We start from the raw sequence: 15,774 nt of genomic DNA, 5'->3' as shown, positions 1-15,774 counted from the left end.
TGGATTTTAATGAAATTTTGGGAGTAGCCCAATCTCCTAATTCAAAGTCTATCCTATATACTATGGCGCTTTTATCATGGGGGAAGTTCCCACCACTTCTCAGGGGTGAAATATTTTTATTTTCGAATTACCTGGAGAAAAAGGAAGATTTTTAAGAAAATTTAAAAATTCATTCTATAATTTGATCACATTTTTTACAAAAACCATTCATTTTAAGCCCGTTCAACTTTTTGAAATTAGAAATAACACTATATATTAAAAGGTTAAATGTATATACTTTTCATTTTTCCTTAAAGTACATTAGTCATATATTTTTTTGCACCATATCTCGCTTAGTTTGTAAGTAACCGACATTTAACGGTGCTCGTTTTAAAGGCCTTTTCAAACACTACAAAAGGTGTTGGTAGCATTATACACCTAAAACCTACCGTTCCTCTGTTATTTCAAGTTGAATACACCAATTTGAGCATGCACCAAAAAACAAACTATTTTCACCTACCATATCTCTTTTTGTATTATAAATAGAACATTTACGAAGGAACGAATCTCTTTATTATTTATAATCTAAAAAAATTTTATATAGTGTTTTTAGTTCGATGCATAGTTTTTAAGGTATTCACAAAAAATCCGTTCGTAAAGGTGTCTGCCATTTTTTAATGAAAATGGCCAATTTTCAACTACGCATAACTCAAAAAGTATTGAGTTCTCAAAAAAAAGTATAGACCAGTTTTTGCTTAGAAATAGGTTCTTTAGCCACTTCCGTGCTTATTTTGACCAACAAATTTTCCACCCCCTTGAAGAAGTGGGAACCGCCCCAAGATAAAAGGCCATAGTATATAGGGTAGATTTTGTTTCTTGAGCTATTCCCTACTTACTGTGAAAATATCAAGTACATCAATGTAGTAGGATGGAATTCGGAGCCAAATACCCTCATTGACTGCCCTAGAATAATGCTCTGCTATGAACGCGTGAGAGAGGACACACATAAGATTATAGCAAAATTTCTATTTACCGTAACTTTTCGAGTTTTTGAGCTACAGCAATGAATTTTATGTCATTGGAAAGATAATTTTGCATTCTTTCAAAATGTGTTAAAATATACAGGGCGTATCTAAAAAAATTAAGATTTTTTATTCATTTCCGGTTCAACCGGAAGCTATATTTTTGGTAAAATTTATTGTGATAATAGATAATAAAGTACCATATATGTCTGCAAAACTTCAAATTTTAGTTTGTATTAAGAAGGAAGTTACGGGCGCTCGAATATTTTTTTATAAAAAATTTATAACTCCCCTCCTATGGGGAGTTAAGATATATGACTAACGTCATTCAATTTACTGATAGGATATCAAAAATATATCAAAAAATAAAAAAATTCCTTGGAGCCATTTTTAAGAAAATCTAGTTCAAATTTATGTCAAAATTTGACCCCTTAAATATAGGCAACCCGTAACTTTTTCTGAAAAACGATAGCATCCTTATTATAGCCCCACCTTTAGGCTATATAACGACTTTTTCAAATTAAACTTATCTTAAACAAGTTTTTAAATAGATAGGGAAATGTGTCGGGTGGGCGGTCGGCCATGTTGGCCGCCATTTTGAATTTGGAAATGTCAAATTCCGTATTTTTATTTACCTATCGATGAGCTTACTATGAGTTGAATTTCATTCATTTCGGTCAAAATTTGCAAAAATGGGCCCTAAATAACCCCCCTATTTCGGCCCCCCTTTGAGAGATGTTCTTTAAAAGCTTAGTTTCTCGACAAAATTCTCTTAAACTTCCTCATACCGAATTTCATCAAAATCGGTCCAGTAGTTTTTGCTGGGCGGTGGCGACATACGTACGTACGTACATACGTATTGTACATACGTACGTACGTACGTACGTACGTACATACTTCCGACATTTTTTTTATTTGCTTTTTAGACTCAGGGGGACTCAAAACGTCGAAAAAAAGTGAAATCTGAAAAAATTTTTTTTGCACGATCCTATAACTTTATCTATTATACTATACTACGTATACAGTACGATAAAGTAAAACAGCTAAGTATACCAAAATGCTCCGGTCAAATTTGACGCTACCTCCCGGACTATACGGACTTTATCTATCTATTTTCGGACAGAGAATTTTCTGTCTCTAGATAGATGTCTCTAACGCTTCTGTCTTCTTCTTCACGTACCATATCAGAATTATACGACGTTGGCGATCACCATTGCGAAGGCTTCTCGATCTTCTGCAATATGGAATAATTGTCCTGCATTTGATATCTGAGTCCATTCACGAACGTTTTTTTAACCAGGAAACCTGTTTTCTTCCTACACCTCTACGGCCCTATATTTTGCCTTTAAGGATCAGTTGTAATATTTTATATCGACTTCCCCTGACTATATGTACCTATCAGATAAGACATTTTTCGATGTTTAACAGTCTTTAGCAGTTCTCTATATTTGTTTACGATTCTGTACGTATTTACGTATTTAATATTTTATTAATACGCATAGTTCGACAGCTGTATTCAGTTCGCTTCCGGATACGCCGCAGGCGACTCTGAAGCCACTGAAAAGCAGAAACCTTGGTCATATCAGCCGATGGTGGTGGCCCCGAATCGGACTTAATCTAAAGCTGTCTTTCCTTAATATGTATAAATTTTTTATGATTTTTGATTAAAATTCCACATTTAATAAAATCGTTTCCTGTAATCTCGTCTATCAAAATGTGCAAAAGGATTAAAACTTATAGCAAAAGCTTGCTATTGCTCTGATGAAATAAAAGGCATTAATGGCGTTTGAGCACAAATTAGTCAAATCTTCTGCGTTTAAATCACTACCAATAGATTGTCAGAAGTGTTATTTCCGAGTTTCCGCTTCATCAGACAAGTCGGGCTGATACAAATTTGAACTCTGAAGGTCCAACTATTAATTTCTACAGAATATTTCCCACGTCAGTGGTTAGCTTACAGAGGCACCATTTACTTTGTTTGCCATGAACAAAAACGATTTAATAAAATAATTTTTTGTTCGCTTCTTCTTCTTCAGCATCTTTGGATCCACTCCTGGACAAAGGCCTCCATTTTTCCCTGTTTTGTGCTATTTACTAGCCATCGTTTTGGGGTCTTCCTCTACTACGACTGTGCTCACGTGGTCTCCAATGTACAATTTTTCTCTTCCACCTTTCGTTGTTTTGCCATGCCACGTGTCTTACCCAGTCTCATTCCCATGTCCATTTCATTTGCGCAAGTCTTCCAATTACATCTTCCACCTTCGCCCTGCTTCGATAGTCCTCTGGGCTCTCGAAATGTATAAATATTAAAACTTTTAGCAAAAGCCTTGCTAATTGCTGATGAATTAAAAACCATTATTGGCGTTGGATTGATCAAATCCTCTGCGTTTGAATCGGTGTCAATAGAGTGTTATAACTGCCATTTCAGCATCCCTGCTGCTTCAGACAACTCAGGCTGATACAAATTCAAACTCGTAACCATCTACTTGGATGACTATTAACTTTTGTGGACAGCCAGTACATGAATATACAGCAACCTTGTCTTAAACTATTAAATGTTTTAAATGGGGCAGTAACTTCATTTTCTATTTCAATAATTACCACATTTAAATATTAATTTGAAAAAAAAATATTACGAAATCACAAACTTAGTAGTGGAGTTTGACAACTTTTGATAACATGATTTTTTTAGCTCTTATGGTCCATGGTCCCCAATGGCACGTTATTTGGTTACAACATTTCTTCTTAGCCTTCTATGGTCCCTTTTTAGCCTCTCCCAACTTCTCTTTTCCATCTCTATCCTGAACAACATAATATATCCAATTTGTTCTGTCTCTTTTTTTTTATAATATCTATCTATTTAATCTGTGGTCTTCCTCTGGATTGCATATCTTTGTAAGGTATCCAATATATTGTGGCTAGTGATGTAAAATTTCCGGGAAGATTCAAACGCCGGAAAGTTTCCGGAAACTTTCGGAAACTTATGAAAATATTGTATTTTTTCTTGTTAGTCTATTGTATGTTAATGTGTATTGTATGTATGTTGTATGTCTGTTGTATGTTAGTTCTATAAAAATGTTTTCTTTTTTGTCAATAAACTTACTATGGTTGATTAATATTTTGTCTATACACTGCTTAGCAATATATGCTCTTTACCAGTGATGCTTTGTCCTGTTAAAAGAATCAAGTAAGTTTGCAGCATAGTGCAGTTTCACTGCCATTTTTTTTCTAATTTAGATATAAGCATTCTTTTTCCTGGGGCTTACTGATTGGAAGTAATGGAATATTCTCGGTAAAAATATTTACTTTGTCCTTAAATGCCTCGACAACCTGGGATATTTTAAACATAATATTGCCTTCCAATAAATTAATCCATTTTACAATTATTATTGGTGTTAACACAACTGCTACTTTTTGCAACTTTATTCAAAATATTTCATCATCCAGTCAGTTTTATTTAAAATTCCGTGAAAATTTTAAATTTTCTCCCTCTATGACCATAAGTATTTGTAAAGCACTTTCAAACACAATAAGGCTATTTTACAATAAATTAAGGATTGAACCCGATCTAGTTTTTACAGGAAGTTTTAATGATATAACTTTATTGTAGTTTTGAAGCTAGATTGTATAACATCGGGCAGGAGATATGTTACGTGGGAATTAGTTACCTTTTTAACAATTTCTTTACAACATGCCTCAACATTTTTAAGAGAACGTAGATTCAGCAAATCAGACACCAGCAAATTTAATGTATGATAAAGACAGGAATATGCTTCAATAAAATTATATTTGTTTTTTATTGATCATTTTGCCTTTGGTAAACTCGATCATATCAATCGAGTTCTTTCAATTTATCGTTGAGTGTAAACTGTGCATTGCAGCGATTTATTGGAATTGGGGGATTGGAGTTGGTATCAGATTGCATCAATTTATTGTAACGATCGAGTTGTTTCAGTTTATAAGGCAGCGTTTAGACACAGCGATAAATCCGTGCAATTTATCGATATCAATCGAGTTGTTTCAATTTATCGTTGTGTGTAAACGGTACATCGCAGCGATTTATCGGGATTGGAATTGGATTGGAGTGGGTACCTATCGGATTGCATCAATTTATTGTAACGATAGAGTTGTTTCAGTTTATAATCAATTGCGACAATATATCGCAGCTTATAAACAGCTTTAAAAAATCAATAAATCGTAGCAATTTATCGTCACAATAAATTGTTCGCATTTATCACGGCGCCTAAATGCCACTTAATTGATGGCAACAATTTATCGCAGCGTCTAAACAGCTTTAAAAAATCAATAAATCGTAGCAATTTATCGTCACAATAAATTGCTCGCATGTATCGCGGCGTCTAAACGCCCTTAAAGTTAATTACAGATTGGTTTCTTATATTTGACCAGTCATCACACTGAATGCCTAATGTAAATGCTTTATATTCTCAAAAGTTCTCATAAATATTATGGAAAGTTCTCGGAAATATTCTCGAAAGTTCTCGGAAATATTCTCGAGAATTTTCCATTGAATGTTTCCGGGAATATTCGCGGTCAGGAGAATATTTCAATTTTTTATAGGCGAATATTCTCGGAAACTTTCCAATGTTCGCGAATATTCGCTTGGAAATATTCTCGACTCACATCACTAATTGTGGCGTTCTAAGATGGTCTGTTTGTCAATTTGCGTTTGACAATTTCTCCTCGATTTTTGTTTTTGATCTTAATCAGTCGGCCCATCCTTCTATCTAACAATCTTATAGGAAGGATGCACTGGTTAAACACTTGGATGATGCTCCTCAAGTATTGAGGTCTTTTGCGGTTTTTAAGTATCCAACTGAGTTTTATTCTTCTAGTAATCTCCCCCCCCCCCCACCCCGTTGTCTTTGTCAAGTTTGAATTTGGCCTAGTTATGGGGTAGTTATATGCTTGGACTTGTTAAATCATCATCATCAATGCCGTTACAACTCTTCATGAGTCTGTGCCGCGTTTACTATTGCCTTCCATGTTTGTTTTACCATGTCCATATCTTCCATGTTTAGTTCTCTTTTTGTTAGTTTCGCTTCCATACGCGACTGCTGGTCGTAGTATGGTCTTATATATTGTTATGCTCTGTATTTCTCTCTTGTTATGAGATTGATCAGCAAATTCTTATTTTGATTAATTACTAAATTATTTTAATTATTACTTATGTAAAACAAAACCAAAATTAAATTAAATTTTCTAGTAACTTTTATTCTCAGGGCTATTTTAATTTTAATGCCTTACCTTCGGTTTGTGGCTTCTAATAGTATCTCTAGTTCCTTACTTCATCCAGGGACAAAACAGGGAAATTAAACACACTCGATGTCATATAAATGTTATAAATATTTTTTATTTATCCAATATACCATAAATATAAGATTTAAAATTTATACTAAAATTTAATTCTTTTACAACTATTTCTCATCTAATAAATTAAGCTTTAATTCTGATATCTCCTTTTAGTATAGTATAGTTGATCCAAAAGATGGCATAACCCAGACATCCAACGTGAAAGTTATCCTTCAACACCAAATTGTTCTATATGGTCCACACAATGTCCAGAAAAAAGTCACACCATTTTGAGCGTCGGGTTTGGGGGGGAGAGGGGGGAGAAATCGGTAAATTCGTAGTTTTTTAAGTTTTTCGCCAATATTTCTAAAACTATGCGGTTTAGCATGAACAACCTTCTATACAAAATTGTTCTACATTAAATTTGAAAGAAAAAAGGTCCTATGCATAATCTTTCTAAAATGAATGGTTCCAAAGTTACGGAGGTAGTATAGTATAACTGGTCCAAAAAAGGCCTAACCCAAACATCCAAATTAAAAGTTTTCCTCCAACATCAAAATGTTCTATATGGTCCACATATTGTTCAGTAAAAAGTTACACCATTTTGAGCGTCCGGTTTGGGAGGGAGATGGAAGAGAAGCCGGTAAATTAGTAGTTTTTTTAAGTTTTTCGTCAATATTTCTAAAACTATGCTTTAGCGTAAACAATGTTATATAAGAAAATGTTCTACATGAAATTTAAAACAAAAAATATTCCATACATAATTGTTATAAAATCAACGGTTCCAGAGTTACGGAGGGTCAAAAGTCGAGGTTTTCGATACTTTTTATATTTTTTGGGCAATATTTATGATATAACTATACCAAAAACCCAGACATCCAAAGTAAAAGTTATCCTCCAACACCAAATTGTTCTATATGGTCCACATAATGTTCAGAAAAAGTCACACCATTTTGAGCGTCGGGTTTGGGGGGGGAGAGGGGAGAGAAATCGGTAAATATAAAAAGTATCGAAAATCTCCACTTTTCACCCTCCGTAACTCTGGAACCGTTGATTTTATGACAATTATGTATAGAATCTTTTTTGTTTTAAATTTTATGTAGAACATTTTTCTACAGAACATTCCTTACGCTAAAGCATAGTTTTAGAAATATTGACGAAAAACTTAAAAAAAAACTACTAATTTTCCGACTTCTCCCCCATCTCCCCCCAAACCGGACGCTCAAAATGGTGTAACTTTTTACTGAACAATATGTGGACCATATATAACAATTTGGTGTTGAAGGAAAACTTTTACTTTGGATGTCTGGGTTAGGCCTTTTTTTGGACCAATTATACTATACTACCTCCGTAACTTTGGAACCGTTCATTTTAGAAGGTTTATGCATAGGACCTTTTTTATTTCAAATTTAATGTAGAACCATTTTGTGTAGAGGGTTGTTCATGCTAAACCGCTTAGTTTTAGAAATATTGACGAAAAACTTAAAAAACTACGAATTTGCAGATTTCTCCCCCCTCTCCCCCGTTAATGGTGTGACTTTTTTCTGAACATTATGTGGACCATATAGAACAATTTGGTGTTGGAGGATAACTTTCACTTTGGATGTCTGGGTTTTGGGTCTAACTATACCATACTATTTGTTTTAACAAAAATTTTATTTAAATAATTCGTTAGACTTTTCTTACAAAAACTACTAAAATTTACTTTTTTCCTTTGGAATTGATTACTTAATTCTTCTTTAAATTTTGGAATGACTAGATCATGCTATAGAGCTGCTCAATACAAAAATAAACAAATATTGTGTGGACATAAAAACAAACTCTCTCCGTTTCACAAAAATTCTGACTAACCTTTTGTTTCTTCTTTACTTCTTCTTCTTGGATTGTGTAGTCCTCGATTCTCCCACACGTGCTCTTAGGATGTAGCGAAAGGTCCTTCTCGTCCAAACTGCTTCACCAACAAACAAACAACGGGACTCGCTCGAAATCTCTATTCAGTTATCTCTCACAGGAATCTCCTCGGACACAAGGAAAATTAACTTCTCAACTCGGTCAACGATTTCGTTTCACCACGATTCTGCTCGCAATGGCAAATTTCACCACTCTTCACCGACTTCTCACTTTTAAAAAACTGGACTGTACTCTCCAGATATTCATTACACAGTGCCATTTTTTCTCTCCTCAAAATCAGACTCAACACTCTCATCCCCACCATCCATCTTTCTCCGCCAATCACAACTCTCTACCCAACTACATCCATATTTTCATTTCTTAAGAACCAATTTATTTTGTATACAACTTTTTCATTTTGTTAAATTCTAGGAGATGCAAAAAAAGCCTTATATTCTAAATTCAATAAATTTGTTTACTGTCTCTCCTTCTGCAAATCACTTACAAATGTCCTATTGTCGATTCCAAAGCGAAATAAAATGTACTTTCTAATCTTCCCGCACCATTGTTTAAGTTCGTTCCGAGACCCATTAACAAACAAACCACCTAACGATTTCACTTTCCGCAAAAACACTGTTTAATAACAACGAAAAGCCCCAGATACAAAGTTTACTACTTTTTAAACAATTAGAATAATTGAAATAAAAATATAATAAACAATATTTTAAATCTAAGATTTTCGCTAATAAACTGCTTTCTGGCTGCATCCCATATCTCCGGATTTTACAATATATAATCACGTAGAGACGACGAAAATAGGAGAAAGCAAATAGAGGACACTTAGGCCACGCATTTACCTTCTCTTCGTCTAGGAAAAGGACCGAAAGACAGTTTCTAAATACTCAAAAACTGAGTAAAATGAAAAAGATTAAAAAGGGTTCAAGGCAGGTTTTGTTTATATTCGATTCAGAGTTGGACTACCATCTCCATATAGCAACTATTTCAGCATCCTTATGCATCATCAGTGAAGTTTATGCAGTCACAACTCTGAAGGGAATATAAACATTCTGCCTCTTTTAAGGCAAACCATCGCGATGCAATGAACCCACCTTTTGAGACGCAATTCAGCGACATCTCTCGTATTACGAGGAAGACAACGAAAAGCCCCAGATACAAAGTTTACTACTTTTTAAACAATTAGAATAATTGAAATAAAAATATAATAAACAATATTTTAAATCTAAGACTTTTCGCTAATAAACTGCTTTCTGGCTGCATCCCATATCTCCGGATTTTACAATATATAATCACGTAGAGACGACGAAAATAGGAGAAAGCAAATAGAGGACACTTAGGCCACGCATTTACCTTCTCTTCGTCTAGGAAAAGGACCGAAAGACAGTTTCTAAATACTCAAAAACTGAGTAAAATGAAAAAGATTAAAAAGGGTTCAAGGCAGGTTTTGTTTATATTCAATTCAGAGTTGGACTACCATCTCCATATAGCAACTATTTCAGCATCCTTATGCATCATCAGTGAAGTTTATGCAGTCACAACTCTGAAGGGAATATAAACATTCTGCCTCTTTTAAGGCAAACCATCGCGATGCAATGAACCCACCTTTTGAGACGCAATTCAGCGACATCTCTCGTATTACGAGGAAAACAACGAAAAGCCCCAGATACAAAGTTTACTACTTTTTAAACAATTAGAATAATTGAAATAAAAATATAATAAACAATATTTTAAATCTAAGACTGCCAGAAAGCAGTTTATTAGCGAAAAGTCTTAGATTTAAAATATTGTTTATTATATTTTTATTTCAATTATTCTAATTGTTTAAAAAGTAGTAAACTTTGTATCTGGGGCTTTTCGTTGTTTTCCTCGTAATACGAGAGATGTCGCTGAATTGCGTCTCAAAAGGTGGGTTCATTGCATCGCGATGGTTTGCCTTAAAAGAGGCAGAATGTTTATATTCCCTTCAGAGTTGTGACTGCATAAACTTCACTGATGATGCATAAGGATGCTGAAATAGTTGCTATATGGAGATGGTAGTCCAACTCTGAATCGAATATAAACAAAACCTGCCTTGAACCCTTTTTAACTGTTTAATAACTAAATTATAATATTTACAATTTTTGGTCATATACAGGGCAATGAAAATCTATGATATCGTGGTCTCTGATATAAATTTATTTTCTAAATTTTTCCCATAAAAATTATACAACAATATAGATATCTGGTTTTTTGCAACTCGTGAAAGAAAACTTGTTCTATGTCATTGCTATATGTTTGTCATTGTTTTCGTTTTTGTCATGTCCAAGAGGTGGAGAGATCGAAACGAACGTAAACAGATGGTGGTGGTCTCTGAAACGAAATTAAATCTTACCTTCCTTTATTTATCACTGAATTTAATTCAATTAGCGCATCTTCTCACTGGCGGCGTAGTTACTATTTGTGAAGTATGTAGAATCATTTAAAAATTCATATATCATATAAAAGTAATACCAATTATTGGTTGTAAAAAAATTTAAAAAAAGTAGAATTCGTAAATCGTTACAAAGGTACACATGTACGACATTAACAGAAGAACCAAATCAGTCAAAAAGACAGGTAACTACAAATTACGCTGGCCGCCTTTCTAATTATTTAGATAAATGGGCTTTAATCACTAATGATCATACTATTCTTTCTTGGGTTTCTAGATATAAGATTTCATTTAGAAAAAAAAAAACAGTACAAACTTTTTATCAAAATCATGTTATGCATTAAAAGAGTTATCTAGATTAGAGGAGGCTATTAAAAAATAGCTAGGAGGCTAAAAAAATTTAGAGAATAGTTGTCCTTTGTTTTTAAGGGCTCATATTTTGTATTTAATTGTCTACCTTTCGGCCTTTGTACAGCGCCATTTGTGTTTACAAAGGTAATGAAGCCAGTAGTAATAAAATATTTACGGTCTATCGGCATAGTCTGTGTTATTTACTTAGATCAGCGTTTCCCAAACTTATTTTTCTGTGGCCCGGTTATTTTTGTGCTTATCCTTCGTGACCCACAAATTTTTTTGTATACCCTGGTATGTGTGTACAAGAAATCTTATATTTAAATATTTATTATAGTTTTATATATTTTAATAAAGAATCATTGGCTCAAACAAAAATTTAATAAAACAAAATAAAAATCAAATAATTTATTAATGAGAATTATGCAGTTGTTTCTGGTTCTAAAAAATTCAAGTTTGAAGGAAAAAATTAATATTAATATTATCCTCAGGCCCTACCAAACGATTTCTATATGTATTTATTTTTGAGGAAAACCAGTATTTAAAACCCCGCGTCATACCTATAGGTCGTAACAAAAGAAATTAGAAATTGTATCGCTTTTCCTGCTAAAACTGGGTACTCCTGGCGACAAGGCAGTCAATAAACTATCAGTGGTAATCATCTAAATCAGGAAGGACTGTCTCAGATTATCTGTCCATTGTAAATGGATTCCTGATCCATACTTTGTTGCTGTGGATGGGGGAATATTCCTTCAGATTTGCCTCCAGAACAGGTGTTCCTTGAAAGCTACTGAAATCTCATCCTACACTGAATTCACGTTATACTCTTTTTGTAGTTCTGTTAGCTTTTTAAAAGCTTTGTAATTTCCTGCTTGCGTGCGACTTGTCCTCAAATTAAGTTTTGTTGTTGCAGCTTCCACCTTCTCTTGTACTCTAAATACATTTTACATTGCTACCTTGTAATGTCATATTTACATTGTTCAAGAAGTCAAAAATATCACAAAGATAGCGGTGGCGTCAGTCAGAGCGCGGCCTTAAAATGCAAGATGTGAGACGGCGAGACGACGCGACCCGGCATTTTTCTTTCGTGGACCGGTAGCGGGTCGCGACCCTCCATTTGGGAAACGCTGACTTAGATGACATATTCATTATTAGCAAAACTGTCGAGACTACTAGGAAAAATTGCCAGGTTACAAAAGATCTTCTGGAATCCTTAGGCTTCTTACTTAATTTAAAGAAAAGTGGTTTTAGTACCTTCACAGATATGTACTTTTCTGGGCTTTGTATATAACTCCATATTGTTGAAAGTATTCTTACCAGCAGAAAAGATGACTCTTATTCTGGCCAAAATTTAAAAAATATTATCAAAAGATAGATGCTCAATTCTAATCCTAGCTCAATTAATAGGAAAATTCGTAGCTGCTTGTCCCTCAGTTAAATACAGTTGGGTTCATTTAAAAATTTTCAGGGGATATTTTCTTATATTAATACTAAATATTGCTTCATATATTAATACTAAAGATAATGTCCACGCAGATAGGGAATCTCGTTTAACTTTTATTAATACAGAATATGAATTACTTAGTTACGCTTTCCAGGAGATATGTCACTATTTTGGTAAACCCACTATTGACCTATTTGCTACAGAGTTAAATACAAAACGTATTAGATATATCTCTTAAAATACCGGACCCAGCTTCTGTCACTGTAGATGCTTTTACCATCTCTTGGAAGGGTGAATTCTTCTATGCCTTCCCACCATTTAATCTTGTATTAAAATACTTACAAAAGATAATTGCTGAAAAAGCCCATGGAATAGTAGTGGTTCCTTACTGGAATATCCAGCCATGGTACCCAAATTTCCGTAAACTTCTTAGATTGCCATCCGTTTTGGCAGGACCTTTCCCTGGAGGTTGGAATTTTATCCGGGAAGCTTTTCACAGACGAGGTGTTCCAACACTAGGACTTTAAGCTATTAAGCATTGAATTAGTACATCTACTTTAAAACAGTATACATCATACTTAAAAAAAAATAATGGTGGCATTTTTGCGGCACAAGAAATCACAACCCTTTTCATATTCATTAAATTTAGTTTTGGACTTTTTAAGCATTCAATTCCAAGAGGGCGCATCGTATTCAACTATTAATTTGCAACATGCGGCTATAGTCCTGATTTTTTCAGTGGAAAATTCGGAAAAATAATATAAAGCATTTTTTAAAAGGCATTTATAATCAAAAGCCATTGAGACCAAGGTACCACTCTACTTGGGACCCACATGCCGTTCTCTTACATCTAGCGAGTTTATATCCATTGTCGGATATTTCTAGTTCTCAATTAACGATAAAGCTGTGTACATTATTGGCGTTAAGTACGGGTCATAGACTCCAAACTTTTAGACGTATCCGGTTAAAAATATTATTAGTTTATATCTGGACCGATTAGAAATCAGAATTGTTACTGATCAATATATTATTCAAGTTACCAGAGATCTTCGTCCGACAGATACGGACTTCTTAATCTTAACTATTAATAAACCCTATCGTCCAGTGTCTACACAGAGACTAAAAAACGCTGGACGGAAGGGCCGCCCGAGAACTTTATCGTACCGATCTATTATCGTTATCGTACTAGATACTGGCATTCTATAAAAATAACAAAGTTACTCGTTATTTTGATATTTTAGAAACACCTTGTATACTTGAAAATATTTTATGGTTCTACGCATCATTAATGCATTTGAGAAAATGTTCGGGGACACACTATAGATTATTGCATAAATCAATAGAATATTAGTCATACTTTCATTTCAAATTAGTTCATTTTTCTGAGAAATTAATAGTTTACAATATTTGCATATTACTGCAAGGATTTTAATGAAATTTTGGGAGTAGCCCAAAGCCCAATCTCCTAATTCAAAGTCTATCCTATATACTATATACTATGGCGCTTTTATCATGGGGGCGGTTCCCACCGCTTCTCGGGGATAGAACATTTTTATTTTCGAAATGCATGGAGCAAAAGGAAGAATTTTAAGAAAATTTAAAAATTTGTTCTATAATTTGATCTTATTTTTTTCACCCGTCCAACTTTTTGAAAGTAGAAATAACACTTTATTAAGAGGTATTGCAAAAGAAAAATAATGCATTTAAATTCTGGTGGATGATGTGTTAAATGTATGTACTTCTCATTTTTCGTTAAAGTACATTAGTCATATATTCTTTTGCACCATATCTCGCTTAGTTTGAATGTAACCGACATTTTAACGGTGCTCGTTTTAAATGCCTTTTCAAACACTACAAAAGCATGAGTACTTTGAGCATGCACCAACAAAACAAACTCTTTTTACCTACCATATCTCTTTTTGTATTACAAATAGAAAATTTACGAAGGAACGAATCTCTTTGTTATTTATAATCTAAAAAATTTTTATATAGTGTTTTTAGTTTGATGCATAGTTTTTGAGGTATTCACAAAAAACCGTCCGAAAGCGTGTCATTTTTAAATGAAAATGGCCAATTTTCAACTACGCATAACTCAAAAAGTATTGAGTTCTCAAAAAAAGTATAGATAAGTTTTTGCTTAAAAATAGGTTCTCTAGCCACTTCCATGCTTATTTTGTATGTATGTAGTAGGATGGAATTCGGAGCCAAATACCCTCATTGACTGCCCTATAATAATGCTCTGCTATGATCACGTGAGAGGGGACACACACAAGATTCTAGCAAAATTTCTATTTTCTGTAACTTTTCGAGTTTTTGAGTTACAGCAACGAATTTTATGTCATTGGAAAGGTAATTTTACATTATTTCAAAATGTGTAAAAATATACAGGGTGTATCTAAAAAATTAAGATTTTTTTTTTCATTTCCGGTTCAACCGGAAGCCATATTGTGGGTAAAATTTATTGTGCTAATAGGTAACATAGTACTCTATATGTCTGCCAAATTTCATATTTTAGTTTCTATTTCAGAGGAAGTTACGGGCACTCGAATATTTTTTTATAAAAAATTCATAACTCCCCTCCTATGAGGAGTTAAAAAATCTGACTAATGTTATTCAATTTACGACAGGATATCAAAAATATTTCAAAAAATAAACAAATTCCTTGGAGCCATTTTTGAGAAAATCTAGTTCAAATTTATGTCAAATTTTGACCCCTTAAATATAGGCAACCCATAACTTTTTCTGAAAAACGATAATATTTTTTCAAATTAAATTTATTTTAAACAAGTTTTTAGATTGGTAGGGAAATGTATCGGGTGGGCGGTCGGCCATGCTGGCCGCCATTTTGGATTTGGAAATGTCTAATTCCGTATTTCTATTCACCTATCAATAAGCTAACTTTAGCTAGTTAAATTTAATTCATTTCGGTCAAAATTTGCAAAAATGGGCCCCAAATAACCCCCATGTTTCGGCCCCCTTTGAGAGGTTTTTTCAAATCTTAGTTTCTCGACAAAATTCTCTTAAACTTATTCATACCGAATTTCATCGAAATCAGTCCAGTAGTTTTTGCTGGGCGGTGGCGACATACGTACGTACGTACGTACATACGTACGTACATACTTCCGACATGTTTTTTTATTTGCTTTTTAGACTTAGGGGGACTCAAAACGTCGAAAAAAAGTGAAATCTGAAAAATTTTTTTGCACGATCCTATAACTTTATCTATTATACTCATATTACGTATGTAGTACGATAAAGTAAAAATAGATTAAGCTTACTCTGGCGGCTATTGGCATTGATATTATTCAATTTTCGGGTTACACTACTACAGATACTAATCGATATCTGTC

Source organism: Diabrotica virgifera, chromosome 3 (genome assembly GCF_917563875.1).
Source record: "Diabrotica virgifera virgifera chromosome 3, PGI_DIABVI_V3a".
Classification (NCBI taxonomy): domain Eukaryota; kingdom Metazoa; phylum Arthropoda; class Insecta; order Coleoptera; family Chrysomelidae; genus Diabrotica; species Diabrotica virgifera.
This window is presented reverse-complemented; position numbering follows the sequence as displayed.